Source organism: Pyxicephalus adspersus, chromosome 12, assembly GCF_032062135.1.
Source record: "Pyxicephalus adspersus chromosome 12, UCB_Pads_2.0, whole genome shotgun sequence".
Taxonomy (NCBI): domain Eukaryota; kingdom Metazoa; phylum Chordata; class Amphibia; order Anura; family Pyxicephalidae; genus Pyxicephalus; species Pyxicephalus adspersus.
In genome coordinates, this window is record NC_092869.1 from 22,432,395 (window position 1) to 22,438,120 (window position 5,726).

The window sequence follows — 5,726 nt, forward strand, 5'->3', positions numbered from 1 at the left end:
GTTGATATATTAGGCCCTTTTAATTTAAAGCATCTGAACCCAGGGACCTAAAATTTTCTGTTGCAGTCCTATTGAGTTGACCTAGAAGCAGTTGTTTCAAAGTATAGGGCCTGATTTAATAAAGCTCCCAACTACCGGCAATTATTACGGGAGAACCTGGGCAATCCAGCAGTGAGTTTAGCTTTACAGGTAGAAAAAAAAAACAAAATCTTTTTTCAATTTCTGTTGGAAGAAAATAAGGAAAAAAGAAAAACAGAAAAGATCATGTGACCTAAGGTTGTTCATAAAACCAGCTTTGCAGAGCAATGGGCACAGAATAAATTTGTCCAATTTAACAATGCTGAAGCTGTTCGTAACCTGACCACACTTACATTCTCTAAACAAACTACTCCAACCTCAGTAGTGTGACAAATCAATTTTAGCTATTTAAAGATTATTTAGGTAGGAAGTCCTACTACAGAGTTGGTTAACTCAGCTGATCTGATAAAAAAGGGTGCATCAGATGGGTTATCCTGATGCTCATTTACAAGGCCAGCCAGCAACGTTGCTGCCCCATTGCTAGTGACTTGAATTCTGCAGCTTCCCCATACAATTTTTACACTGGAACAATGTTGCCCGTATGACGTCCCAAAGTCTGACTGGATGTGACCAGCTTAAGCCTTTAAGCTGTTCTAGCTTCTGCTTCATGCCTTCTCAGAAAGGAATGAACATTAGGAAGAGAAAAAAAAAACATTTACAATACTCTGACTTCATTGTTCTCCTAAAAATAAGTCATAAATGGATTAATCTACACTGAGGTATTAAAAACCCTTCATGTTAATTAAGCCCCACAGACAAAAAAGCATCAGTGCTTACTACATACTACGACATGATGAAAGAATGGGAAAACAAGTTTCCTCTCATCCTCGCACAGTCAAGTTCTGGTACTTTTTTTTACTATGAAAATCACTCATCTCTGAAGTACAAAGGAAGGAGTCAAACCAGGGCTATGAAGGCTGAAAGGTTAATCTTATTCATCCTTTCAAATCAAGTGCAAGTGGAAGGTTGGAAAGACATGGATAATGAAGCAGAAAACCGTGTGGGCGATGGGGCAGCATAAGGCGAACATATTAATGCTAGACACATAAAACAGATTAAAAAATGGCAACAACACAATGTGAAAAACAAAACATTTTGTATATACTAAAAGTATAATTACCTAAAATAAAACAAATGTCATATAGATAATAAATGCCATTCTGATATTAGTTTTTTTTTCAATTTGTTGGATTCATTACATTTTTATGTGCTCTACCATTACTGGAATTAGGAATCTAGTCCAAATCAATGATGTGCTGCCAACACCAGAGTGAGTGCATGTAGACTGAAAGTAGCTGAATAAGACAGGAGAAGATTTAAAAAAATAAACTAACTGTCACTTAAAGGGGAAGAAACTTACCCCATAGTGACGTCATGATGCCAGAACCGCAGATGTGAGCCTGCTATTGGAGAGTGGGCACTTCCCTGAGCCTGTGCTCCGTACAGGGGACAAGGTCCACGGCTCCGGCTAGTGTGCCCACCCCCCAAGCCGGGTCCTTCTCCTGACCTCGCTTGGGGGCGCACTGGCCAAAGCCACGGAACACCAGTTGGGGCGGGCTGATCCGACTCATTGTTATCCAACACCTCTTCTCAAGGGCCAGGATCCACCTGCATCTTTAATATTTCTATAACTGGCAACAGCAGTTTTGGTAAAGTATGGTTTACAGAGAGAGAAAATCACTGTTCATATAAAATGCTGGCCTTTGAGGAGTGGAGTTGAGTAGTCCTGATCTAGTTCCGCAGCCATACTGTCCCTGCACTGCCCCTTTCATCTACTGAATTTCAGGTATTTTAATCAAGAGGCTCAGCAACACATATGAATGTCATGGTAGCTTCCTATTCTTAAAGCAAAACTACAGTTCTGCATACCGGAACTCTGGACAGGCAAAGTTTTTATTTAAAGCGGACCTAAACTTAAAATTTTTACTTTACTTTGTAGACAACCCTTTTTTAAAATAAAGGGTGCAGCACCTTGCCGCGGAGATTAAGACAGAAGGGGAGCACAAAGCTTCCTGGGAAACATATGTCACACGTCCCAGGAGGCTCTTGGCTGCTCTTTAACGGGAGAAAAAAAACGTCAATCTCATGCATGTGCAGAGAGATCAGCAATCTTTTTCCCTATCTATGTCACCCAATCTTGTCGTTTGCAGTGCAGGATCCAGTGACGTATGAAGAACCTTGAAGAAGATGGTAGAGGAAGCACCGGGCCAAAGAAGAATACTGGGACCCAATTAAAGAAACTTGTCCCTTCAGCAATAAAGAACCATCATAGTTGAATTTGTTTCACATTTAGTTCTGCATATGCTAACGGAGGATTGTCCAGAAAGCCCTAAAGCGAACCCTTGAAAATTTTTCAGGTCTTCAGAAAACCCCTACTACAAAGACCATTAGTGTGTTAGTCAGTAGGAAGAATGTTACCATTACAGATAGCTCAAAAGACCATTGGTTTTAGTCTGGACTGAGAGGCACAAATTGCTAAAGTAATCTCTAGAAACATGTGAGAATCCCTAGGGTTCCACATAATCCTGGTTGCTCTAGACAAAATTACATCTACAAAAAAGTTTATAGATAAGCACATTGATGAACTTTATATATTCAGCTGTAGTGCTGAAAGGTTAGAAAATGTGGGTACTAATAAAAAAAAAAAAGTACTCTCTAATACTTCAAAGCTGCTGAACGCTTTGGCATAATCAATGTTCAACAAGTCAATCAGGCACAGCATGCTATAATGTAGAAGAAAAACAGCAAACAGAGGCTGGATCAGCCTGAACTCAATAAGCCATCAGAAATCCCATGGAGTAGGAGAGCCAATTTTACTGCATAGCAATCAACCTATGCAGAGCAGCTGCTATACTCAGCACAACCCAATGTCTTCCCATCCTGAACATCATCAATCAGTCAAATAACACGTTTGCATACAAAAAAAAAAATCATAAACCGAGAAGATGTCACATTCCTCTACATTGTAGCCTTGTGCAGGCTTTGCTGCTATACAATGTTATGTATGGGGGCGACCGGGTTACCCTTCTATACATTAACTGCTGCAGGATGTGGCATGATATAAATCATTACTTTATCATCTCCTATGTGTATGCCAAAACTCCTTTTTTCTATAGCTTTGGATAAGAAAGGGGAGGTTTAAACCCCATGCAGTTTATTTCCTGTAAATTTCCACCTCACTTTCTGTCTCAAATACAGAAAAATTACCTCTTGCCCCCAATTTCAAGATCCCCCCAACCTTCCAGTTTTACACTTCTTATACAGATAAAACCTGACAGAGGGTCTTTCACCTCCCCACTTCACCCACAACAATTTTTTTTTTTTAAAAAAAGGTTTTGCCTAAAAAGAAAAGGTGCAATGATCCTTCACATGAACTCCCATAATTACTTAAATACTTTCACATACAACAAAACAGGTAAGTGCCCCAGGCTGGGAATAAGGGGGCAGCCTTGGTGAATGGCAAAGGTAACCTGGCTGGGTACGCTAAATGAGGAAAGTATGTGAATGATGGAGGGGAGGGTGGGATAAATGAATGAGGGGGCATTGATGAATAGGGGGGGAGGGGAGAAGCTTAGGAATTGATGATGCCCAGGGATTGATGAATGGGGGGGACATGCCCAGGGATTGATGAATGCGGGGGGATGCCCGGGGTTGATGATTTGGGGAGGTTGATAAATGGGGGTGGGCAGATGCCCAGGGTTGAGGTAGGTTGCTGCACTCACCATGTTGGGGTATTGCTGCTCTCACCATTCTGGGACATTTCTTTCTATGTTGCTATCTCTTCAGGCTGTGTGAGCTGTGTGTCATATCCCCGCTCCATCACCTCCAATCACATCCCATGGAGAGCTAATGCTGCTAAAGTGACCCCCCGGCTGCATGCATCCTGAGCCCCACACCGGGCTTCCTCCGAACTATCCTATGATGACCCCTGTAAGGAGCTCGCAGCTCCTCTGATCACATTATAACTTCCATGTCCTCCTCGCAGTGCTCAGGACTTGCCTGTGTGTCAGCGCCGCCCGCACTGCTCCAGTGTGATTCTCAGCTCACCGTGACCTCTTCTCCCTCCTGCACAGCCACAGACTACTGGCAGCTCGCCATCCAATCAGTGCTCATGGGGGGCGTAGCCCATCCTGACAGCAGCTTGAAGAGAAAAGGCGGGAAGAGGAGGGCCCGGCAGGTGCAGGATGGTGACTTCTGTCAGGTCAGGGATGTAAGGTATCAGCTCCAGGTATAAAGTTTATAATGTTTTACAGAGGCATGAGTAGACCAGTGCCCACAGATCACTTGGGATGGGCAAAAACCTATAATGGTTTCTAAAGGTTTAGAAAAATATATTCTAATGCTTGCTATCTTTTTAAAGGTCGGCCCTTTTTTTTTCTTCTTAAAAACCAGGGAGCCACGGAGTCTTTTTAGTACAGGTAGTCCCCGGGTTACATATGAGATAGGTAAGGTAGGTTTGTTCTTAAATTGAATTCGTATGTAGGTCAGAACAGGTATATTATTTTATAAATGCAATTAGGACAGATGTTTGTCTCAACATATCATTAGGCAGTGTGGTGTCAGTTACTGTATAAAATCCTCCCTGTGAGTTATTCACAAAAAAAAAAAAAAAAAAAAAAAAAAACTTTATAGAGCCTAGACATTCATTACCTTCTGGAAAAAGCTGTGCTTTAATATGCAATAGGAAACAACTGCAGAGTTTGTCTTGGTCATTAAAGAGTTACAGGTGTCTGCAGAAACAGCTCCCCCCCCCCCAAAAGATTTCTTCTGCACACAAACTGCTCCCCTCCCCCATATTGGGCCCCCATCCTGATCAGAGTGAGGGAAGCACTGTTTGTATCTAGGAGGTGTCCATATGTTGGATGTCCTTAACTCGGGGACTACCTGTACAGTAATAAACAAATCTTTCCAGTCATTACAGGGGCAATTGTAAGAACATGCCAAAATGGAAGCAACATTATGTGGCAATGCATATATTGGTTCCATAGTGACTTTTAGATATGTGGGCAAAAAACCACAAGTTTTACCATCCCCGCATACATAGCAAAACTGCTCTGGGACATGGATAAGTTTGCAAGCGTTGCTCTGCGGTTGTGCTGCGGTTCTCCCTTCAGAGCAGGAAATGCAACCATGCAACTGGAAGTAACATGTCCTGTCCAGAAACTACCGCAACCCCACCACAGCCACATCACAAAAGCATGCACTAAATTAATCCTAACTACTCCCTTTCAGTTGAATGGGAGCATGAATGAACATTTGTGAAATACCCAAAACTATACAGTATGAAGGACTTTCAAAGAATAAACACTGATGAGCCAATTCACAGGTATATACAATAGTGTTGGGGAGCTATACAAAGCTTGAAAAAGCACCTGAAAAAGCTTGTAGTGAGGTTTACCATTCCATATCCTGTGTGCCTGGGAGAGGTCAACTGCAAAGTTTTCCACTAAAGGTGGAAAAGGGCCTTTACTGATATAATATATATATATATACATACGGGATAGGGACTGTAGGTTTGTTCTCAAGTTGAATTGGTATGTAAGTCGGAATAGGTACATTATTTTAATAAATGCAATTAGAACAGATGTTTGCCTCAACATATTATTAGGCAGCGTGATGTCAGTTACTGTAAAAAATCCTCACTGTGA

General features: G+C 41.8%; 1 protein-coding gene across 2 annotated transcripts in view; it reads right to left on the bottom strand.

Moving 5' to 3' along the window:
* The window catches only part of FMN1 (formin 1), a 121,512-nt gene extending 117,408 nt beyond the window's left edge, over positions 1 to 4,104 (bottom strand). For both annotated transcript variants that reach the window (XM_072428953.1, XM_072428952.1), the window contains exon 1: positions 3,801 to 4,104. The gene's annotated coding sequence lies outside the window, so the exon portion shown is untranslated. The remainder of the gene's footprint in view (positions 1 to 3,800) is intronic.
* Between the last annotated feature and the right edge of the window lie 1,622 nt (positions 4,105 to 5,726).